General features: G+C 36.9%; 1 protein-coding gene across 4 annotated transcripts in view; it reads right to left on the reverse strand.

The window, feature by feature from the left end:
* The window catches only part of AKAP6 (A-kinase anchoring protein 6), a 273,048-nt gene that overhangs the window by 221,279 nt on the left and 25,651 nt on the right, over positions 1-26,118 (reverse strand). The gene's annotated exons all lie outside the window — the stretch shown is intronic.

Below are 26,118 nucleotides of genomic sequence, written 5' to 3' on the forward strand. Positions count from 1 at the left end.
CTCCTCTCATAGCCATTTCCAATTGTAATTTCTCATCTAATTTCCAATCGCCTTGGAAACTATAGTTTTCATTAATGAAAAATACATTCTGATTTTCTACAACTGCAATACAAATAAATGAGCATTGACAAAGTCAGCAGAACTTTGCTGAACTCCACAAGTTAATACAAAACTGGTATTTGTAAACTAGTACATATTGGAACATATTCCTTGGCCTGAAATTTGAGACTAAACACAGACTATTTCAAGATTTATTTAAATTTCCAACTCTACTATTGATCATGTACAACAAAAAATTTGCAGGCAAACTTGAAGCACTTATTGAGGACACTTGGTTGATTTATTGATTTTCATTTTGAATTTTAAATTCTGGTCGTTTTGTTAGATTAAGAACAGTTGCAATAAGCAACAACACTAGCAAAATGTAGATATAATAATCCCAAATATGAAAATATATACCGAAAATTAAAACACCATTTTACAAAGTGTCTTTATGAAAGCCCAAGTTCTGTGTCATCAATATACACTTATGAGGTCCACTGGAAAATGTAAATAAGTGAAACATTTTACTTTGTACCTCTTCTTCTGTGTGTTCTACTTACATGTGTCCTACACAAGAAGAAGGCTGCCATAAACCCTATGCATTTAAAAAAAACCAAAAAAAACAAAAAAAAAAACAAAAAAAGCCAAAAAAACCCACAAAACCAAAAACAAGCAACCAAAAAAAAAACCAACCCAAAACAACTTTACTTACTTAACACAAAAGCTATAAGATTGTAGAAAAAACAGTGCCTTTCACTATTAAATCAACTATACTTGACTACTGAGTTATATTCCTAAATATTTCACATGGAGTCTCAGCATCTAAAGACTCCTCCTGCAGGCAGTGAGAGTATCAAAGTACCCAGTGACAATTTCACTTATCATAGCCAGGAAGGACAAAAATTTTATATTTTATGTTAATTTGATTTTATTTCCTACCCCTCCAGTACCTAGTAAATCAGCGTTTGCACATCTAGATGTTCACAAAACAATATATTTAAATTATGCTAAATATTATTACTAAATATTAATTTGGCACTTCAGAACAAAATTTTCTATCAGTGCAATCAAGCAAAGGGAATGAAAGAAGAATGCAAATATTCTCAGTGCCTGCTGTAAAATTTCCAAGTCTTTTAGTTCAAAGTTTGAAAAATTCCAAATTAAATGGTGTTAAATAAAAAGTTCTGCAGCAGGGCCAGATGAAATTAACATTTCAGGGAGCTGAGTATTTTTTAAGTCCATCTCTCTACATTGCCTACATTTTTCAGCTTAAACTCTGGTGTCAGATATACTCAACATATACTGTTAGAAAAATCAGTGTAGTAACATTTTTGTCTTAGACACTGCTGATCATAGCCCCAGTTCTAAAGCATAGAATTCATCTGTTCTAACAGCCAAAACGATCTCAATATTTAAAACATTTTTTTTACAATATTTCCTCCTGAAAACGAAATTTTGGTGAAACACATGTGGTCCTTGTTTCTGCATGTTTATTGTTAAACATGCCGATCAGCAAAACAGTTGGTTGTGAATCACTAAATGATACCAAAGCGCAGGAAGAGCAGTGCTTGCTTCGTAGTTTTTCACATAAAATAACCCCTGGCACTCTTACAGAGTTTTGCAGTATGACTCAGCTCTAGTAAAGCAATTAGCAAACAGAAATGAAAACATGCTCCTGCAGAAGCAAACAAAAGCTAGCCCATGCTGCATGCAGAGCGCACGTCTAGCTTTCACACACTGAGTGTGCAATTAGCAACCATTAGGAACCTGCTGACCTGTTTTTTGTTACGATGTGCTTGACTCTCTAAGAGTGGCTCTTCAGCATTACAGCTAATGCCTCCTTAATCCTAGTAGCTCTTACAGTCAAGTCCTTTAAATCCTTTCCTTTCTGCCAGATCAGAAGAAGTTGCAACACTTCAATTAAGAATACGTGGAGAAATTTTAAAATAAATAATTCTTTTCACATTCTTAAAAAAAAAAGAAGTTAAAAATTCTGCAAATGTAATAAAATACTCTGTGGATACGAATTAGTAAGGCCTGTGAAAGCTTTAAAAAGCTCACAAATGCTTGAAAGGAGAAACTTGCAGCTGGAAATGACTGAATCCAAACACTAGGACACAGATTTCTTTAAACTGATTCTTGGCAGAATAAAAAGGCATCATCATCCAGCTACGCTGCGAGAAAGGACAAAAGAAAGATCCTCCTGCGCTCTCCAAGAACACTGGCACTGAAGGGGAGCGGTCACACTTGAGCTCCTAAAATCACCGGAGAAACCGAAAGCTCCGCGTCACCTCCCGCCCGCAGCAGCGCCTCTGCCCCGGGAGCGAAGCAGCAGCGACAGCTCTGCCTCGTCCCGCCGGCGCGGACAGGGCGCGGGGAGGGCACCCTGCGGGCACCGGCACACCCTGCGTATGGCAGGAAAATAGGAAAATCCCCAGTGCAGAGGTGTTTTTACAAAATTCTGATGTTGAAGTACGAAGTAGCAAACAACAAGGCCCAGCAGCAGCAGCCAACCTCATAGACACATCTATTTTATGCAATTTAGGAGTCATAAAACTTGCCGAAACACTCTTGATCAGAAGTTCTGCCTTTTGGATTACTGACCACGTGCAAGCCTTGTATTCATGAAGTTTTGTGAAGCCACCAGCCACTGAAGAGGACCCAATTGTCTATTCTCCACTCCATTCTCATAGGGGCAGTTGCATCTACTGTCCTCTAGCTGTACCCTTTCTCCTCCAATATTTAGAACAATTTCATACTGAAATATGGAAGGTACAACCAGCAAGATAGAGCATGGAAATCCCCATCAGTTCCACTATTTGCATAACGTACCATAAGGGACGTACGATAAATTTTAGTAAAACCAATTTTAATTTTAAATTCGAAAAGGGTATTTAAGAACAATGTAGCAAGCTGTCGCATAGCAGACTTAAAACATCTGCTAAAAAAAACGGGATAAGAAGGGATGATCAAGTTAAACAATACTTTGGGGTCATATATTGACATTTATGATGTAAATGCTGGCCTTAAATTTTGTTATATTTCTGGAGAATTTTGTTTTGCCAGATTTTGTAGGATGTACAAATTGTGAATTGTAAACCACTACAATAAGTGCTAGAACACATATTAAAATTGAATAAATTTTCTCGAGGCAATCTTTATACCTTGCAAAAATAATTTTTGCAATGAGGTAAAGAAGGGATTATTTTGTTTCTAAGCAGGACCTCTATCGCTGCCAAAATTTTTTAATGAAACTTAAAAGCTGTGCTCAGTCTCCTTTTCTACATCAGAAAAATCCTGGTAGCATCAATAACAGTTTTAGGTGGGTAAGCCGTACTAAATCACATTTCAGCTTTCTTCTAAACCAAGCCTTTTTTGTACCCAGAATAGTTGTACAAACCAGCTGATTTTAAATTTGCAGGTGAACAGATGAAAATGCAATGTCAAATATCCTGATCAATAAAAGGTTCATCTTTCAACATTTGCAGGGCATAACTTTATTTTTATTGTCACAATCAGACCGCGAGTTATGATACCATTATTTCTAAAAATACTCCTCAAATTATTTATTTCTGCCGCTTCAAAAGCTACTCTTTCAGTCTGCTGAAGGACACATTTAAGAACTACACAACACAGCTACCAGCTTGCATTCCTTCTGGTGGGAGAAAAAAAATAGATGAATCGAGCATATTTTTTTGCCTTGTGTTAATTCTTTATATACAGTCTTATATTGTCATGGATACTGGTATAAAAGGTTAGAGATCCTGTGTAAGCACATGCACACATATGCTTTCTATCTTCATCTTTAGTAAGTGCATTATGCCTAACAGATGGCTGATTACCTTCACCTAATCACACAGACAATCTCACTTTCCCCTGCTTTTCTGCTCAGTCAGATGCTAACACTCTTATGCAGAACATAGAATGTCTGTGCCAACCACAATATAGTTTATCAATCACCACAAGCCTTGAAAGGCTTCTCACACTCATTCTGCTCCCCAGTTGTTCACATTTCCCCCGTTTATAAAGTGCAGGCCACATTCACTCTGCCAGCTATCAGACCATCCACATTTTCCTCCAGTAGCAGTTAGTTCCTGTCAAACAAAGAATCATTAAGCATTTTAAGCCATAGAGTAGTCCAGTCATTGATCAGTGGTGCAGACACTGGGTCTAATGAATGTTAATGAGCTCTAATTTCCCTTACTGTCACATATTGTTAAAATCAGCTGTAATCACTTTACAGCCACCTGTCTGTCAAGTAAACAATTTATTTCAATCTCAAAAATGCCACAAAAAACCCAGAGAAACTCCATGACTAAATAATTTTGTCTGCTTGCTGACTTTGAAGTCTAATAATGTAAATTTTAACATCAGATTTTATGAGTTCATTGATGCCAAATTTTCTTGAATAGATACAGTGAAAATGAATGTCTTACACAGGCAACTTATATTATAATGTCTTTTCCATTTCAGTAGTCTTAGGAATTCTCTGCCAAGTTATAAAGCTCATTATACTTTTCCTTGAAAATGTAATTAACTGTATCAACTGCAAAGATAAACTATGTCAGTACACAAAAAACCTGAAATATATCATGTCAGTAACATATAGAGCAAACTGAATTTAATATTACAGTAACACTATCCATGCTACACTGATCCTGCTGCTGATTTGCTATATGATTTAAGAAATAAATTTCAAAAAGCTTTGAAAGAGCTGAATTGTAATGGACCCAATTTAGGTTTTTCTATTCACATCATTCCTCGTGAATGCACTTCAAAAATTACTCCTTTGCAATTATCTTATTATTACATTCAAAATTCTGAACAATTTGGAAAATTTTTCATTTAGGACTGCTTGGCCTCCAATTTCATATGTGAGATTCTTAGAAAGTATGTCTGATAGGGAATAAGATGGTGCCTCAGTTCCTTGAGGATATAGACCAAAGAGGCTTGCACAGTAATTCCAATATTAAACCTGAACACCAACATGAATCATGATTACAATTTTTAATGTGACTGATTTGAAGTCCATTAAAAAGTCTGCTCCCAAGGCTTTAATGGAAGCAAAGCCAGACCATCAATTTTTAACAGTGGAAATCCGACCATGGATGTTCGAGTTCCTGTCTATGTGAATAAATCAGAGGACACTGCAATGACCCAACATACTCTTTGCTATCTACTGTTTCTCTTTCTAATACAAGGTGAAGGAAAATGTGGAACTTAAAAGGCAAGTGTTCAGCCAGAAATTGGAAATTACTGTGGCAAATCAGGGAAAGCGGAAATTCTACTGGAGGATTTAGCAAAGGATCTGTCTGAAACTGATGGCCTAGCAGGAGAGACTGTGAAACAAACCAATAGTCCATAAGGTCTAGGCATTAGACACCCAGGCAACCTGCAAGAAGCCACTGGTAAAATAGGCAAATTGATGGTTGTGGTGTGCATGGTCTTCATATGTAACTTCTTTTGGTTCTTAGGATATTAGATTGTAAGGAAAGGCTCTGCAGATCCTTTCACATGATGTTTATATCATGAAAACTAGTAGAGACTGTAGCAGAATGAGGCAACACCATTTTTTAGAGGAAGACCCCCTGCTGCTTTTGAAAAGCATATTATTGGTGTTTTCCAACAAAATGCTTTTGACAAGATCCAATGCCAAAGGCTAAATGAATCTAAATAGCCATGGTATAAGAAGGAAGGTCCTTGAATGGACAAATAACAGAAACAATAAACAGTGGAATGAAGAACAAATGCAGGTCACAAGCTGGGTTTCACAGAAACCTCTGCTAAGCACTGTGCTTCTCAATAAACTGATCAATGACCTGAAAAATGGGTGAAAAATCAAGCAAAAAAAAGTCAGCAGAAGGTATTGAAATACTTGGGACAAATAGAAATGCTGAGTAAATGAAAGATGTCACAAGGCAAAAAAATTGAGCAATAACATGTATGATTAAACTTAGTACAGACAAATATTAAGATATGTGCATGAAAAAAAAACCAGTCCATCAACAAAAAAGTGAAGTCTTGCCCAAAAGAGTGCATTAAATTTATATGCTCCCAGCTCATATAATTTTATGTTCTCAGTTATAAAAAAGCAGGGAGACTAGCTGGAAATGATACCATTAGACAACTGCTGTGAGGTACATGAGAAAAAAATTCTACACTACAACATGTACAGACATTGAAAACAATTGTGTAGTGCCAGACTCATACAGACAGAGGAAAGTATTCAGAGAGTCAAACATATTGTGATGAGCAGTTGTGTTTTCTGGTCCTTCTAACTCAGTGCAGGTTTGCCCTGCAGTGAGTAACAGTGTCTGGGAGATGATGTGGTACAAAGAGATTAGCATTAAAATTGACAAAGACAAATTAGCTGTTTCATATTAACTCATCATTACTTCAGCACCCTTCATTAGCTAACTGAGCTACACCACCTTAGGCTTTTGTTGTCCTAATTTTCACTCCAGAAAGCCAGCAGTACATAGTGGCAACTTTTATATGCTGATTTTTCAGCATACACGTGAGTGGGTTTTTGTTGGCTTTTTTGATTTGTGTTTTTGGGCAGGTTGTTTTAGCTTCCCTGGATAAAGCCATTTTTGTCATTCTAGTGACTAAGAGCGAGCAAAACATTTGCAAACATAAAATAGTTTTTCCCTTCAGCTACAAAAGTCAGATGGTGAAGGATGAAAAATAACTATTCTAGTAAGAAGGCGGTGTCTTGTTCCAAAATTTTTCTCCAAAGAGATAGTGTGAAACATCTTTTAAATTGGAAGATAGCAAAATGAAGATTAGGCTTGGCTGAATACTAATCTGGATTTAAAATGGTCTTTCAGTACAGACAGAGACAGTGAGATATAAGTGAGAACACTCTGTTTCAAAAGAGGATCTGATTATTCACTTGAGTGTATACACCAGAGGGTCCTTGACTGCCTACCAAATCTGACTCATAACCAGGCAGGTAGGAGAGCAGAAAGATCCACAGTTGTTTCTATGCATTTGTACGTCCATGATCTTAAACACCTTAGTCACTAAGAAATTCTTCTGAGAAGTCATCCACCATCAAAATACCAAACAGATTATTTCCATGCCCTAAAAGAAAAAAGTAACAAACATTGCATTTCCTTTCACATCTGTATGTGTCACTTTCTTGAAATTCTCATCCACTCATGGGTACCAGCGTTCCACCAAGTAAGCGGTGCAGGAAGTCAGTAATAAACTTTTCTTGCTCCAAGCAGGATTGCTCTTAATTCTCTTTAGACACAGCTAGCTTAGACACAAGTAGCTCTCTAGGAGCTGATGCTGCAAAATGTGAAAGCCCACTTGTTTTGCAACACTAAATTTTATTTGAATTGTGCATTAAAGGAAACTTCCTCATTTCAATGTTATGAAAACACTCAACATCTAGTAATATAAAAAAACACCTTATTTAGTTTCAGCTACCTGAAAATATCTTATCACTCACAGAACCCAAGTTCAAGTTTGCTTCTGTAATTATATATTTATCTGGTGGCTGGGAACAGGGTATTTTTACATGAAGGTTAATTCATTCTGCAACACTGGTCTGAGCTTACAAATTCGAGACAGGAAAATCCTATACCGAAAATTTCCTATAAATAACCTCTTTGAATTCTTAGATCAATTATATAGCTTTTAAAATTTTTCAGAAAAAAATAGGTGAGATTTTTCTTGGTTGTCACTTGTTGCCAGTTGTAATTTTAGTTTGGTTTTTTCTGACCTTTTTTTTTTTTAAATCTTCCTTTTCTCCTCCAAAATAGAAAATAAAAAATAATAATTAAAAATAAAAACCAGCAAATAATGGCAGTTAAAAAACACAGTGTTTTGATGCAAACAAATTTCAATGAATATTTCCAACCAGTCTGGTTCTTTTTCCCAGATGTTACCTCAAAATCAGTATTTTCAGGATTTTTCCTATCACAGCAGAATGAAAGAAACTGCTGCAACTCTTAGCTCAAAGTTAGGGCAAATAAAAATAATGTTTCACTTCAATTTCACACTCTAGTTTCATTGCAAATAAATGCTAATCACTTAGGAGAAATCTTAACATTGTTTCAGGGAAAAATTTCCAGGGGCTAAATGAGCTTATTCCTTTTTATTATGGAAGTTGATTATAAGAAATTAATTACTTGTATCAAGAGCAATACGACCTCATAAAAGGTCAGATAAGAAGAACTTCCTCACATGTACTAGACAAAGTATGTCAGCCACAGCCAATGTCTCCCTGCCGTGCAAGTCTCATATCTTTCTCTAGCTGAAAGACCATAATTTCAGCTTCTTCCTTAAATATGTTACAGGTACTGCAATACTGGATGTTCTGTCAGTCAGTATGAACGTTATTAAAAAAACCCCAAACCAACAACAATCTACCTGCAGCCTTCTACAGGGCACAATATTAGCATGTCAGACCCAACGGTGAAACTTGAGGCATTTAAATTGCCCCAGCCCCAATCCTAATGATAAAATAGGTCAAAATAGCCACGAGACATTCTGTCATTTCTGAAACTAGTTTTGTTACACTAAATTTTCACAATTTTATGATAATAAAGACAGACTTTTGAAGAAACTCCTACTTTTTGGAATGACGCACAATGCAGCTGAGACCAGAGAGCCCTTCTGAACAGCAGTATTCCGTGTTATATGAGACAAAACACTCTATGACTAGCTGGTCCTGTAAATTCTCACTATCATGTAAAGTTTACTATAAATAATTTAGCTGTGAAATATAATATTTTCTCAGGTCTTCTTTAGAAGAACACCATAGTAATTGCTTTTTTTCTCAATTTGGGGATTCACAGAAATAGACTAAGTTCTTTGGAGTGCAAGCTGGTTTTTTGTACTGAGTCATGCTCATGAAAGGTTCTGCTATACTGTTTTGGTTTATGGTAGTGTCTCGTATCAATAATACACTATCAAATGTGTGCATTCAGTTGTTTCAGACATTCAGTTATCACAGTAATAGTGCATTGTAAAATGGTTTCTTTATTTTGGGGAATAATTTTTAATATACATTAAAATAAGACACTTGATGTTCTACAAGGACGAACCATGGCTTCACTATTTTGCAAATTCTTTCCTCCTCAATCACGATGTGGATAAAATCCTGCCACTAGATGTGGACTTACTGGTCACCCAAAAATAGATATCTAGTCCTGTTGAGTAATCAGTCAATTAGCACCATGACCAAAGATAATGAATAGAGTTGCTTTAGAATAATGGAATGATAGAATCGTTAAGGCTGGGAAAGACCTCTGATATCATCAAGTGCAACTGTAAACCTAGAACCTGACTGTGTTCACCAATAAATCACATCCTCCAGTGGCATATCCACAGGTTTTTTGAACACTTCCAGAGAGAGTGACTCCACCACTTCTGTGGCAATGTTGACAACCCTTTCCATGAAGGACTTTTTCCTAATATCTAATCTAAACCTCCCTGGAGCAACTTGAGACCATTTCCTTTCATCCTGTCACTTGTTACCTGGGAGAAGAGACTGACAACCACCTCATTTCAGGTATTTGTAGAGACCAATAAGGTCCCCTCTGAACCTCCTTTTCACCAGGCTTAGCAATGCCAGCTCCCTCAGCTGCTCATCAGACTTGTGCTCTGGACCCTTCAGCAGCCCCACTGCCCCGCTCTGGACACACACCAGCACCTCAATGTCTTTCCTGTTGTGAGGGGCCCAGAACTGAACACAGGATTCGAGGTGTGGCCTCACCAGTGTCCAGTACCGGGGGACAATCACTGTCCTGGTCCTGCTGGACACATTATTTCTTATAGAGGCTTGGATGCCACTGGCCTTCTTGGCCACCTGGGCACACACTGGCTCATGTTCAGCTGCTCCAACCAGCACCCCCACGTCCTTTTCTGCTGGGCAGCTTTCCAGCCACTCTGCCCCCAGCCTTAAGCACCACCTGGGGTTGTTGAAAGAAAACTATGATCAACAGTATCAAAAGCATCTCTAAACAGTATTCAAGCATGTTTCTAACTTCATTTTGCATCTGAACTCTAGCCAAATTTAAAAATATTGGCATTGCAGAACTTTGTTCTTAAATTCAAAATCAGTTTCAACAACACTGATAGTGGCCAAGAAAATTTTCAGTAACAAATGCTCTCAAATTTTCTTCTCATACACTTTTATGAGTACAGAAGTACATAATATTTACTATTCACCAACACTGTTACAGACTGCATCTCCTGAGATAAGTAACTCTGATTCTGATTTCTCTTTAATTACCATTTAACTAAGATCAATTTCATGGAAGTAAATAAAATGAAACAAATAAGAAAGCAGGCTTTAAGGGGTTCTTCAACTGAACACATAAAATTAAGGCACAAGTGTTTTTACCCTTTTAAGTAATTCTCATACATAACACTGCTTTCTTTTGCCATAAATTTGATCAGGTACACCAAAATTAAGTTAAGCTAGAAGAGGAGTAAAAGTTTTGATGGTTCTGAAAATTCACGGTACAAAATTATTTCTTCAAAACTTTAACTAGGTAAAAGGTGTTGACATAATATTTATAATATTAGTAGTTCAGAAGTAATACTGATGCTTGCAGTAGCTCTGTACAAATCTTAGATATTATACATGTTCCAGAGAGAAAGTATAGTGCTGACACATATTACTCAAAGCACAGTCCCTGAGGAAAAAAAAAGGAAGCATCTTTGTTCACCTAGAACAATATTTTACAATGGAAGAATGACAGAATGATAGAAAGAAAGAATGATGGATGGATGGATGGAAGGAAGGAAGGAAGGAAGGAAGGAAGGAAGGAAGGAAGGAAGGAAGGAAGGAAGGAGGGAGGGAGGGAGGGAGGAAGGAAGGGAGGGAGGGAGGAAGGAAGGGAGGGAGGGAGGAAGGAAGGAAGGAAGGAAGGGAGAAAGAAAGAAAGAAAGAAAAGAAAGAAAGAAAAGAAAGAAAGAGAGAGAAAGAAAGAGAGAGAAAAAGAAAGATCAACAAGAAGAATGAACAAAAGAAAAAATGAATGAATAACGGAATGACTGAAAGAACAAACAAAGAAAGAAAAGAGAAGGAGAGAAAAAGAGCGAGACAGAAACAAGGAGGAAAAGAAGGATAGAAGGAAGGAAGAGGCTAGCAAGCAGGCCTGGCTCTTTATCCCCTTTATGTAGCCCATATCAACACTTAAGCTATTTATAGTGTTAAGGGCAAGCCCAAACCCTTGCAGTCTGACTACACTCATGAAAAAAAAGTGCTTCTGATAAGCTTTTTTTCCAATCTGGATATATATTGTCTTGAAGATGCTATGGAAGTGACTGAAATGTTTCATAGGAAAACTATAGATTCTTGCACAAAATCTTCCAAGGAAGCTCAGTCATTGAAGAACGCATGAATAATCATTTGAAGGACTGGGGATAAAGGAACACAAACCTGGTTTTGATGTGACTTTTGTATTCTGTGAGCTAAGCATTTCACCAGTGCTGTGAAAAGAAGCAGATAAAGCAAAAGTCCAAGGACTACAGAATGGAGGATAAAAGGAATGAAAGATCAGCAGGAGCGACAAGAAAACAAGAAGCTTAAATATGGGTGCAAGAAAAACAGATGCTAGGAAATAGACTGAAAAAGCCAGTAATCAGAGTAATAGGAAACTGAATTTTAAACAGATCTTAGCTGTTATGAGAAAACAAAAAAAAAAAAAAAAAAAAGGAAAATATGCAGTCAGGAATAAAAGGGGATTTATTATTATTCTGTCAGTTCTAGAAAGAAAGTTTCCAGCAGGTTAAGAACTAAGACCACTGCTGATCAGCATGAAGTAGTGTATCACTGCACTGCACTTACTCCATCAGTTCATCTATATCAACGTTACAGCTTGCACCACCTTAAGCACATTTAGGCACGGCGCTGTCATGGTGTGCCAAGGCAGACTGGCATATTATTGGAGGCACTTTGCCCCAGTGAACTGAAGAGGCTGAGTGTATCTGAAACTGCAACAACAACAACAAAATGACTCAAGGAAGGCATTGGAGAAAAACAATACTACTGGAAAAAATCAGCAAGAGGGCAACATCAGAATGGAGGCTTAGGAAAATACAAACATTCAGTGTCATGCCTGATGGTACTCTCTTATTCGGCATCCACATGACTAAATATCCAGACTTCAGAGCAAACCACTAAGAACAGAATATAGTCAACCAAGAAATGGACAGGCAGGAGTTTTCACATATATACCTCCAGTGGTCTATTGACATATTTCCTACCATTCCAATTCATCCTTGCTATAGCAAAGGAGAAATCTCAGCCACTTGCCATTGTTCATGAAAAACAACATGTCCACTCTTTCTGCCAATCAGAACTTCTTTGGGAGAATAATACTCCTCTTTTAATCTTGCAAGACATACTTCTCAAAGTCCCATGTGACCAAGCAGTAAGGTACTCATGCAAACCCCCAAACTGCAAACTCATTTGAGTAAAAATTTTGGTTTAAAGATGAACTATACCTGTAATTACACATTTTTAAGCAGGATAGAAATCTTTACTTCCTAAAGGCAAGTGCAGGAGGGAAAAGCCAGTACTATTCATTATCGTCTATAAAATTACAAGATTGCTTTCATTGTTTGCACACAGTGTCTTGTTATCAAAGGAGGCACCTGCCTCTGTTCTAAGGCTTTATAAGGTGGACTAGATATTATGATTGTACTTAAGAAATTACCCAAGAACTCTAGAAAATATGGCTTGAAGCATCAATTCTGTCTGCATGAGTGTTGGACTCCAGAAAGGAAAGGATATAGATTTAAGGCTTGGAGTTTCACTACAGGGAACAAGGACCCTGAACAGAAATTCTACTTACTCTGGATAACTGTTTTATTTCTTCCTGCCTTCCTCAACGATTTTGACTCTTATTCTATGATAATGGGACGAAGAGCCACCCAAATACAGAAACTTCTTAGTGAGACCAAACAGATAAGATGGTGAAGAGATCACCTTACAATACTAAAAGACCATCTCAAAGATGAGATTGCACAATGAGTCCTGACCAAACTGCACTATAAGAACTGATATCACAGAACTTGACCACCTGCACAGTCAGTTGCAACTTGACTTTTATAGTTATCTGTGGGCAGGCACAGAAGAGAAAGGCATCAGTCTATGGCTACAGAAGCTACTTTTATGTGAGAATAAGCTGGATATAAGTTTGGATATTTCTGATTCTGATCCTTGAATCCCTGTAACTCAGAAAGCATTGTCTTTGTTTTCTGCCTCATTATGACTGGGATACACAATGTCCTTCTGCACAATGAGAATGTACAGACAGCTATTGAAAATTATTGTTCATTTTGGTTTATTTTTTTTTCTCCTGATATAGAAAAGTACATGTAGCATCATATTCTGAGACTTCTCTGAGTGTTTTCAAGCACAGAAGATTCACCTAGAAATGTGACTGGGGTTTTATATTAAATTTTCCAGGACCAGAAATAATTATACTAGCCAAATACAATCTTAAGATACCACTTTCTTCATAAGAGTAGCTTGAGAATGACAGATCTCATCCTGTCTGCTGCCACCAGCCGGTGATGTTTGCACCAGCACATTTTTTGAAGAAATGAGCTGCAAACTCCCTGTCCTCCACATATATATGGTGTACACTTTTAGTCAACCTGTACACCTCACATAATTTTCTTATTATTTTCGAAACTGTACTGAACAAGTTAATAATAGGAATCAATTAACAGAGATGCCATAAAACAGTCCACAGGAGGTCCATTAATTTGCTATGCAAATTACATTTTAGATCAAGCACCTACAAAACCAGTAGGATCTAAACACTTTCTGAAAAACTGAAATAATTATATGAACTGATATTTTTGTTTGGTTAAATTTCGAGTCAGTATGTATAAATATAGTTACTGGTATTTCCAGTTCAGCAACTTTTCCAGCCTACTACTAGTCATGTGCAAAGTGCATGAAAAAGGAAGAATATAAATGGGCAGAATTGAGAAATAGTCACTTATCCAGAAGTAATAGCAATTGTTGCCCATATTATTCTTCACAGTTTTATTCTATATTTTCTTATTCAGTTTGACCTTCAAATTTTGTGCATAAAAAAATTATTATGATGATGGAATAGCACCTAGTTAAAAAATACATTTCTATCACTTTTTTGAACACACTGTTACAAGTCAATCATATATCTTCAATTTATGGGGTATTTTTTAAATTAAAAGTTTTGCTCAGGAAAAGCAAGTTGAATAGGCGAAATTTGTTCAGACACCTGTGTAAACATACAGCTGTGAACTGTATGCATGCATGATATTTTATTCTTCCAGAAAAAAAGTTAGTATGGAAAAATACTAAAAAGTAGAAAAATAATGCACAGTCATTTTAGAACTGTGTGCACTGTACATGCAGTTATATGATAATGATTGCAATCTCAGATGCAATTTAAATTATAATTTTTTTAAGCATGAAATAATTTAATTTATAAAAGGTCATGTAGTTCTCTATGTGCTTTCCTAACCTTAAATAGCAAATTCTGTATTGAAAATACCATGCATCTGTTTATGCTCTATGTAGCTTTTAGTCTGGAAATTGGGATTGAAATTCCATGAGACTTCCTCTCACCAGATGTCAGTGCTTTTTAGGTTTGAAGTGTTCACAAAATAGAATTTCTCCCATGACACTTACTTGTTCCTCAACTAAACCAAGGAACTTGGAGGAGCATAAAAGGCATAAAAACCCACTAAAAAGTTCAAAACATGTTAAACTGTTTTCTCAAGGCTATTCTGAAATAGATCTTGGAGAGTTTCAGTTTAGTTACTTGCTGTTGCCATCCTGTGGTACACTAAACCATGCAACTGTGATGACTACAGTAATATAACGAACACGGGTTTTCAGCATACGTTAAAACACTGACTTTTTGCCCAAAAACTCAAGGTTTTTTTCAGAGAGATGGAAAAATGAACATGATTTTATGGAATCTAGAGTTACCTGAACCTTCAGGATAATCACTTGGGATTGCTCAGACCTCAATTCCAACAACTGCATTAAAAGAAGTTTACAAAAAGTAGAATTGAACTGGAACAACTGAGCAAGCTCCACTCAAAACACCTCATAAAGTTCTGTTAAAGGTGTTTTCTTTCACAGTGGATGCCAGTTCCTAAAAGTAGCAGGAATTAGAGCACTTGCTTTAAGATACCTGCAACGATTTGTGAATGGAGGAGGAACTACCATCACCACTTTTTCTTTCCAAATACAAAGAAGTGGTTTTCCTCCAGGCATGAGGCTTCACATTTGGCAAATGTGATTTATTTGTGTGTGGCAAGAGGTCAAGTATTCAGTAAATTTTTCAGTTGCACAGAAAATAGAGGAAAAACAATATTCTGCTTGATTGTTCTTCATGTGGAACAAGGGAATGGAGAAAAACCATCACAGAATTCTGAATTGCACAATATGTGTGACTATTCTTATTAGGACAAGATATAAGACACATTCCTGTCCTTTCAGCTTTGTAAACTCTAGTCAGGGATAGGTCCTCAGAAACCTAATTTAGCAGGTAAAAAATGCAATATGTGTTCAAATTTAATTTTGAAAGAATGTGTTTTGTCAAAAATATCTAATGACACACTCTCTGCTCTGTTTAACCATCTGTTAAATTCCAATTTACATGTGTTATTCTACTTTCATGATATGCACACACGTGATTACTAACTTGAAATTAGTTCTGACCAGCCGTAGGGCATATGAAATGGCTTAGTCTTAGAATTAAAGGCCTTATCTTATCTTTTCTTCTGCTGAAATATCCACTGTTTCTTCAAATCTAACAGTACAGAAGTGCACTTTTACTTATTCAAAGACTTTATAAATTATTACACCAGTACCTATTTCTATACCTCTTCGATGCCAGTGGGTCACTTCAGTTCATTGCAGGTACAGTAAAAGTCTGTAGAAACAGACTTAGATTAAACCAAAGCAGTAAAAGAAAATTTTGCTGTTAAATACCATTGGATTTGCACATTTCAGTTGTCCCATCATTTAACCAATCCATGGAGAGTAGAATTTCTTTGGATCTACTTTTTTCTTTCTTTTCTCCTGGACATTTACACTTCTGAGACATAGAGACAAGAATTCAAAGAAATAGTAATATGACTCAAAAACACACCATAACTACATTTCAACAAGTTAGTGCAAGATCCCACCTAAACATAAATTATAGAATATATATATGAATGTACTGCCACTATAATATGCAAATATGATGGTCAAAATTAGTGATTAAAATACAACTAACATTTAACACTGATTGGAACGTATTTTTTCTGAGTAATACTAAAATATCTCTCCTACATGGTACAAAAGTAGTCTGACAGGTTTAAGAAGGAAAAAGACAACCGATGAAAAACATTTGTGTCTCTCCTGCTGCTCTGCTCTGCTCTGCTCTGCTCTGCTCTGGTGAGACCCACCTGCAGTGCTGCATCCAGCTCTGGGGTTCCAGCACAGGAAGGACACTGCTGGAGTGAGTCCAGAGGAGGGCCAGTAAGATGATGAGAGGGGTGGAGCACCTCTTCTATGAGAAAAGGCTGGGAGAATTTGGGTTATTCAGCGGGAAGAAGAGATGGCATCAGCATGACCTAATTGCAGCCTTCCAGTATGTGAGGGGAGCTACAAAATGGAGAGGGACTTTTTACAAGGCCGTGTAGTGATACAAAAGGAAATGGCTTTAAACTGAAAGAGAACAGGTTAAACCAGACATTAGGAAGAAATTCTTTACTGTGAGGGTGGTGAGCTGCTGGAACAGGTTGCCAGAGAAGCTGTGGATGCCCCATCCCTGGAAGTGTTCAAGGCCAGGTTGGGTGGGGCTCTGTGCAACCTGATCTAGTCGAAGATGTCCCTGCCCATGGGTTGGAACTAGATGACCTATAGTTGTCCCTTCTAACTCAGGCTATTTTATGATTCTGTGATTCTGTTCAGGTCTGTTCTGATAAAAATGGCTTCAAGTCAGTAATTTCAGGTTTAGGACTATGTTCCCTTCAAGTAGAAAAAAAACAAGACATCAAACATTGGTTAGCTGCTTGATCAAAGGAGTAGTAAGGAAACAATCTGCAAAAACATATTAAAAAATAAAAGTGGTCTAGCTCATAAACTCGGAAAAGGGTATGATGACCTTCAGTCATTCTAGACCCTAGTGACTGAAAATGATGGACTGGGATATTCCAGCTGTCAGAAAGCTATAAGGAGAAACAGTGGAAAATGCTAGAAATGTCTGTGTTCCCAGCAGCTGTGGAACTAAATGCTATTTATAGACCCTGCCATAAATGATAATGTTTTTTCTGGAAAAATCTTGAAATCTGTGAAAAGATAAGAGGGAGGGAGGGAGAGGCAAACAGTTTGCTGGGAAGGTAATTTCCTCTGCAGTTGCCAAAATCTGACCCAGTTAAGATGACATGGATATTTTCTGCATCACTCTTTTAATTGGTAACTACATCCCTTAAGTGTTTTAAACAGAAACAGATGCTTCTGTCTGAAAGTTATTTTGCAAAGTAAAAGGGAAACAGAACCATGGACGAGTGGATCTGTTGGTCTTTTATGTTGAGAAGAATTGATTTTGCAAGGATTACAAATACTTCTTTGTGGAATGAAAACTATGACAGCTTAAAATCTCCTCTGAGCTTAGAATAGTAATTTATATAGGACAATGTAATAAGGTAATTGTCCTTCCCAAGCTTGTTCTTCAATTCACTGTTAAACATTTTTAGGAGGAACAAAATCCTGTTATGATATGGAACGTATCATAGGAAGAGAGTTGCATGGAAAATAATTTCCTGCTCTAGTGCTGAGTGCTCACGTTCTCTATCATGTAGATGAGAAACAAACCATGTCTGACACCTTTGCTCTACTGCTCATCCTGCATTTGTTGAATAAGTAAATCACCTCCCTATATCTCTGTTTTCATTCTTTGATGAGCAAATTCCTCAGGCCAATAACTCTTTGCAGTATACACCAGAGGCAACAAAATGGAGCCAAATTGATACCTGGGAATTTTAGGCATTAAAGGTTGCAAACAATAACTTACAATAAAGGGAAGGGAAAAGCAAAGTAATAGCCACTGTAAATATACAAGACTTACACAGCACAGAGGCTTTTTTCAAGTCTGTTACAAGCAAATTTAGGTGTTTCCTTTTCTGTAGTCCCAAGAAAGTGCCAGAACTGCAAAGTCATTTCTAGATTTGCTTGATACTGTAATTCACTTATGTTTACCACTCTGTCATTTTCAGCTATTCCGTGATCCTGCATGTTTATCTTTCTTTGCTCCTTTGAAGAGTACACGTAATAGTGTTATGATCTCCTCCTTGACAGAGGATCATACTTGATACTAAAATGCAGGTGAATAATGATATCACATGCTAGTTTTTTTAACATCCCTTGATACAGGCCATAAAAATGTACATAATTAAAAAAATATTATAGTCTGCTATTCAGTAACTCTGCAATGCAAAATGATTCTAAGCAGTTGCTTACTAAGTAAAGGGAAGGTCTGTAAGAGTAAGACAATAAATAACTGGAAAAAAGTTCAGTCATGCCAGCATAAAAAACAAGTTAAAACATGAGTGAGTTTCAGAAGCAGCCCTAATATTCACTTCAAAAAGAGGTTTTTGTTTGATAAACTTTTCATAGACACAGATGTAGTTTAAACTTTGTTTGTTTGTAATTATTTTGAAAATTCTCCATGTGATTTCATGCAAGCTTAGGCAACAGTGGCATCAACAATTTGATTAGACTGCAGTCTCATTAAACTTCTATGACTAAACAGCTTTCTACCCCTTCTCTTGTGATACCTCCTTTCTAATTGAATTAACCTCTCATTCTTAAAATTAGGTTAGGTTCTTTTTAAACTTATCTACAAAACAATATCATACCCAGTAATTCTTAAATGGCAATCATTTTTCCTACCAGTATCTACCCACTAGATATGGGAGAATTCAACTCATTTGTTCAAACACCATCACCCAGGCCATACCTTTTCAATATCTAGGATATCAGCTATGACATAGGAGCTACAGGAAAACTGTGATCTTCAAGCCATAGGCCAGGCAGAATATTCTAGGATGGTGCAACTCTAGTCCTGGGGAGAATCCCACTTCACCAGACCTTTACAATCTGTGTTAGAAATATATTTCCCTTCTCACACCAAGTATGAGTTGCGCGTATGCCAGCATCAAGCCTTGCACGGCTCACCAGAAGCGCGCTGACTGTTCATTCATGAAATAACCTTAACTGAAAGCAGCTGAGTAGTTACCCTACAAAAGCACCCCAATTTTCAACTTACTACTTTATCAGTAAGAAACTGTCATCCCATAGATCAAAAAGTAGTTCTAAATACCAAGAAATGCAGGTTTATTTGAGCAAATATTCTCTCTGAATATTCTGAAATCTGGAAAAATTTACTTAGATAGTTTATGCACCACTATGTAACAGAAACATACAGATGAAATAGAAATATATAATGAACTAGTACAATGTTGTTAGTGTGTAAAAGTATCTCCATGAACAGTATCTGCATTACGAACTTTATGGAAAGTTCATTTTAAAAATATAAATAGATATTCACAACGAGGACAATATAACAGTGGCAAAGCAAGAGGTGTACTCTGGCATTTGTTATTGGTCCTTGTGGGAGTTCTAATGCATGTTTGTTTCAAACATCTTTGTTTTTGAAAGCATCCTTTTGGATTAACATAGCATGATAGCAATTGGTATTCTCTTCTGTAACACTAATGACCCTGTTTTATCTTGTTACCAAACAGTTTTAGTCAGAATAGAAACCATCTTCTTGCCTACCAGAACAGAGATAGAGGACAGTATTGAACATTAATTTAAAAAGTTAATTGAAAGAGCAACTCTAAATTTAGAGTAGTATGCAGCGACAGTCTTTGCCATCCCTCTGCTGCCCTGAATCTCTTTCTGGTTGAACAAGTCTACTCATCTTTAACAGACACAACTGAAACGGGCCTGGAGGCAGGAAATGCACTTCTCCTGTGAGGAGAGAAGAAACAACTTGAAATAATGTGAGTTTCCCCATAGAAACCTATCCACTTCTTGTGCTGATTGCTTCTATTCAGGCACATAGGCAGGGTTTCCTTTGGCAAGAGTGAGGGCCTGTTAACCCCAAAGTCATGCTTACAGTAAGGAGATGTAAACACTAATGAAACATGGAGTGTTTTTTCAATAGAAATAAAGCATACACCAAAAGGAACAAAGATGTGGCTAGCTAGCTAAGGGATCGTGGGAAGAAGCATTTGGTGGGGAATCAAACAAGGCTGTTTTGAGTGAGATCCCATAGGGATTAGCAAGGCCCAATGCTATTTGACATTTACACCAGTGATCTGGAGGCAAATATTAAAACACTGCTCATAATTCTTGCAGATAGACAGACTGGTGGAAAGCTAAAGAATGATCCATCCAGCTACAGCAAGAAGCCCCCCTGCTTTTCAGAAGAGTCCCACTGGTGGCTAAGGTCATGCTTTCTTGAAAACTAGAACAATGAATAAAATGCATTTTAATCTAAACAAATGTAGAGTTGGACACCAATGATCAAGGAATGCAATCAATACGTAACATAGGGGAGAATCCTGGGAACAGTAGGAAAAAACTAGTGCTGCCCCTGAATATAAGTATTAGTGGGAATGGAATGCTGTGTGGAGGTGTGGGATACCATTCTAAAAAAAAAAAAGTTGAAAAACTGGAATGTATGTGCCAAAAGTCATTGAAATAAAAAGAGAGATGCTTAAAAACAGAGGAAAACTCAGGTATGAAATTTGAAGCCTGACAATTTCAAATTATGAGAAAAGTCTCCAGCAACAGGGGCAATTAATCATGATAATCCAATAACTGAGGAAAAAAAATAAAGGGTGGATTCTCTGCCTGTTGCTCATCAAGAAAGAAAGATAACAGTTAGCCAAATGAAACTTACTTGGCCCAAACATATACAAAAATCCAACAACTTTAAAAGCTAGACTGCTCAGGAAATTCAAATGTCAGAAAGGCAGCTGAAACATATATGAGGATTTCTGCAGTCAGAATTCAGACCCTTAGGCCATACTGTATTTCACAACACTACAGTAAAGAATGCTGAATGACCAGGAAAACAAGTGTCTGACTCCTTCTGATCATGCTGTTAAGAATTCTTGGTTTATTGTCTTTACCGTTCTGAATATCTAACATTATTTTACTGCTATAACCTGTTTCCTGCCACCAAATGAAGAGATTCATTAGTAAAAACATGCTGATTTGTCAATAATGAGTTTTACCATGAGTTAGCATTTCTGATAAATTTTCTGTTGTGGCAAAGAGAAAATTTTATTTCAAAGCAGTTTTGAAGGAAAAAAGAGACTGAAGTTAAAGAGGCTTTACATTAAAAACACTTTTTAATGTTTATGGAGGTTATTTTTTCTTATTCTGTATCTTTCTATATTTCTACAGAAAATTCAGTGTGACCAATTAAAAAAAAAAACAACAAATTTGGATTAAGGATTTTTCTTGAATCCATTAAATAAATTATTCCAATAAACTTTCAGCCACTAACCTTTTTCCAGAATTTCAGAAAATAGACATGAAAGCATCATCTTCAGGACAATCTTTCAATAAATGTTTCCTGAAGTAGAGCTGAAGTAACATGACTGATAAAGCAGCAAGCCGATTCTGGGTGCCTTCTTTTAAATTGTATTACCCAATACATCATGCTGGTTTGATTCAGTCTACTAGTAATAGAAGTTTCTGACACTGAAAATAAGTTTCAAAAAGAGGTGTTTATTACAAGTGACAAGTAATAGATCTACTTCCAAAAGGGCATAGTCAGAGAGTCAGGAATAGTTAGTCTGTATGTTGCAACCCTTGAAAACACAGCCTGACAGAAGGAGGAAAATAGACCTCTTCTTTCATTTCTTTTCACCTATTTCATGCAATTATTCTGTTTAATTCATAATATACCCAAGCAGAATCTGAATGTTCTGTACTTACATTCATAACTGTTTCAAACATACTGCAATATATTCTGTAATTACAGCAATCTTGTATATAGCTTCAGTGTCTATTACTCAAGGTTTCATTCTAATAGATTCTTTTTTTATTTGACATGTAAGCAATTGAAAATTCACTGAATCACAGAACTGCTCCATCTTTGAAGAGCTGCAGAATTGTTTATATAAATATGGTTCTATGAACAGCAAGCCTGTCTGCAATTCCTGTAAAACTGCTGTGACATGCCATGTGATTGTTGTCAAACCACAACCGTCACATATATTATAGACTGAGACTAACCCTTTTCAGAATGAGGGATTTATAGCCTCACACAGTCCACAAACTGCACATCAGATCTTTTCTGTTAAGCTTCAGAGTAAAAGAATAGCAAAGCATGACTCACAGCCTTGAAAAAAACATGACCCTCTCTTGGGGAAAAAGTACATGCAATCTCTACAGGATCTGAGCTGACGCCATGCAAGAGAAGGCTGGCATGACTAAACAGTAAGAATCTATATCAGCTGCCATTACCACAGCTTTTGTTTGTATAATATGAAATATGGAGCTGTCAATGGCTGTTTGCAGTAGGCATAAATAGTCCTGTTGTATTTTGCATTCCAAGCTCCTAAGTTTTGCATCTCATATTGCCAGTAGCTGTTCACAGCAGAGCTGCTCACCCTCCAGAGGGAAGTGAGCCGCAGCCTCACCTCCCCCAGGCATCCCAGCCACATACCTGGGTGTGCAGACATGTGTGCTACCATGTAATTGAACTTTTGCCAGTGACACAGATGGCTGTACACACATTCCTCACAATCTTGAGAACTGATCTTTATGCCCAAAGGACCCTTGACAACTATGCTGACACTTGCTTGTGTGACAAAATCTGTGCCCCCATGTCCAAGGTCCTTTTAAGAGGGAAGGAGACAGAGGGCAGTGGGCAGGTTGAGGGGACAGCTGACCACAGCTGCTCACCTACTGGAAACACTGCTCCAGCGTTTCCTCTAGGACACAGAAACAACAAGGGGGGAAATTTCTCCTCTATTCCAGACAGAACAATCAAGTGTTGTTACACTGCACTTCATAAAACTCTTCCCCCATCCAAATAAGGAAAAATTAATCATTTGTGTACGTGACATGCCATACAAATGTGGCCTGACATGGGCACTGTGTGTTGTTTGCAGTCTGGCCTTACTGTGTATAAAGTGAAACCCCAAGCTACAATGTTACGGGCTATGTCACCCTAGTACTACCCTATACCCTGCTCCCCTAACTCCAGAGGCCTCCCTAACTCCTCCACACTTCCAGCTATGCAGGCCCTGGTAGTTGAGACTGCATGCCTACTGCAGACTCTGCTAACAAAACCCTAAACTTGTCGTTTTACCACACTACTTTGAAGAGTCATATCAGATTTGCTCAGATTTTTCTACAGATTCAGTATCATTTTCTTCAGAGGTTCTTTGTAACTACAGGTGTCAGCTCTTCAGTTATCACTTTTATTAGATCATTATGTTATGGGCCATTACCACAAGTTCTTTTTATCACCTCCTTTGCACATTTTAAAGTTCATGATGTATTATACCTCTTTAGCACAATACAACCACTTTTACTATGTTTAACTAAAAATTGCCCTTAAGGCCTCAAACATATAAATCACTGCCTTCCCTCGCCCGCATTATTTTGTTTCAAAGAATGTATGCAGACTTACTACAATCTGAGTAAAGCAAGCAAAGGTAGTAATGAGAAACAGTTTAACTTTCATTCAAAAGTTCACTGGCATTGTGCACCATAAACAAGAATGGGAAAAAACAAAAAAAATTTCTTAACAGTTACTTTACGACTAATATTATGTGTTATATTAGAAAAGAAGAGGACAGATTAAACTCATATTCACAAGCAAATTGTGTCAACTACCAATTCCACCACTCATACATTGTTCTTGTGGCTTATCTCAACACTCATGTCAACTCGAAGCTTTAAAATTTATGTTGAAATACAACGTAAATTCATAAGCAAAGGAACGGTGGAGAGGACAGTTGGTGGGTTTTTGTTTTTGGGTTTTTTTTAAAACAGACAGAGGATTGTCTTCTTACCTACAAAGCACTGCTTATGCAGTTATTTCAGGAACTTCTATTGTGGCAAAATCAGATCTAAATGTTTATACAATATTGTCGCTTTCCAGTTTTTATTTTAACCTCCTGCTGCTTTGACAGTTTCCTTTCAACTTTTGATTATCAGTCCACCTAGCTCTACATTAAAATGCTCAGGATAAATGTGCCAGTGCATATTTAAATGCTCACACATTAATACATTGGATGTAAAGTGCAGAAGCAAAACCAAAACACAGAATCACCAGTAAGTTTAGGGAAGTTAATACATTCTAATTGTCATGCTGTAGTACTAGATGAAATATCAACACAATCTTACTTTAATACTGATAGCAAATTATGAATATTATGTTCTTACAAGAGTTTGCATCCCCAGGCAGAAATAAGCAGTGGTTAGCTGTCACCTAAATAGACAAGAAAGTAGACATCAATAGAATAATAAAATGAGACTACCGTACTTGTGCAATAGCATTTTGATGAGTAGTTTGTAGATTGCCTGAGACTTCAAAATTATAGGAAGGCCACACAGTCATTAACATCATCCAAAGCTATTTCAAATCCCTAGGAAGTTCATGAGATTCAGAGCAAAGTACTTTGCTTACATGAGTTTAGAGCTGGATATTTATTCAGGTGTCCAATTCTAACATCTAGCTGCTAATTTGCATGGCCAAAACTAACTCAGACAAGTGTGAAATCCCTGGAATCCTGTAACATCTCTGAGGAACTACAGTCCCATTCTGGAGCATGTATTCAGCTACCTAAATCTGTTCAACACTCACTGGTTGTCTCATACTAAGACCCCAACAGGATGCATAAAGTCCCCAATGTCCTCCACAAGTACCTGCTCCAGTGGATGTGGTCAAAATATGTCACTTTCAGAGACTGAAGAGTGGGCTCTTTTAATCAAAGCTTGAGTTTGGAAAATGTGATTAAAGCTACTTTCCTGGGAAGTGAGACAGATATAAATTCCCATAGCGGAGAAGGGATTTGAAGCCAAATATCCAGCTTCCCAAGAAATAGTTTATCCTCTAAGTTACTGGGCTTGCAGTGTGAACTCATCTTTTAAACTCTTTCACCTGGCTGCAATAATTAAATACCCACTGAACTATACATTGCACAAGAACTGCTCCCCAGCTGAAGGTTTGAACAACTGATATAGGAGACTGAAGATTTGTATCTCATTCCCAAGGTAAAATTGATATCTTAAACAAAAAGGACTAGATTGCAGCATGATTTTTTTTAGTCCACCTTATGCTTAGTACATTTTCCTGCAAGATGACTCCAACTATTTCTCTACTAAGACTTTCTGTACATGGTGTGAAGTCATCATCTCTTATCCCAAGGCAGAAAAAATAATTGGCTAAATGCAAAGCCATAAGTGTCTGAAGAAAGAGGTATTTGAGCTAGGGGAAGGAATGTGAGGTCATGTTTAAATTATAGCTTTAGGTCATGTTGGTTTTGTTTTGGATGTTTGGGGTGTTTTTTTGTTTTAAAAAGGTCCTTGTTTAATATGTTGGACTACATCAAATACATGGTATTCCTCCATGTAGCTGGAGTTTAATTTGATGTTATTAATTCTACAGGGTAGGAGGCCCTTAGAAGTTACATATTGAACTTGAGCAATACTGCCCTGCTCCTTTTCTGGTTCTTGATAATGCTGTTACATGCTGGATGGTTTTGCTATTAACCTTTTCAAAAAAGCAGATAATTTTTTTTTCAAAACCCCCTTAATGTTATGTTCAACCATGCTTGTACCTGCCACAGCTCTGCATGATTTGTGAATAAGTATTACCAAGCCTTCCACCAAATGGGAAAATTGGAGGGTGAAAAATACATATTTAAAATGTCTTTTTAAGACCAGAGATAGCCACTATTATTTAATCAAATTCTCCAAAGCTAGAATCTGACACTAAGAAACCTTTCTTTATACTTTTGGGTTATAAGTGTGGACTGAACCAGTAATTTCTCTGTTTATACCACTTATCA

The sequence above is a fragment of the Corvus cornix genome, chromosome 5, assembly GCF_000738735.6.
Source record: "Corvus cornix cornix isolate S_Up_H32 chromosome 5, ASM73873v5, whole genome shotgun sequence".
Taxonomy (NCBI): Eukaryota; Metazoa; Chordata; class Aves; order Passeriformes; family Corvidae; genus Corvus; species Corvus cornix.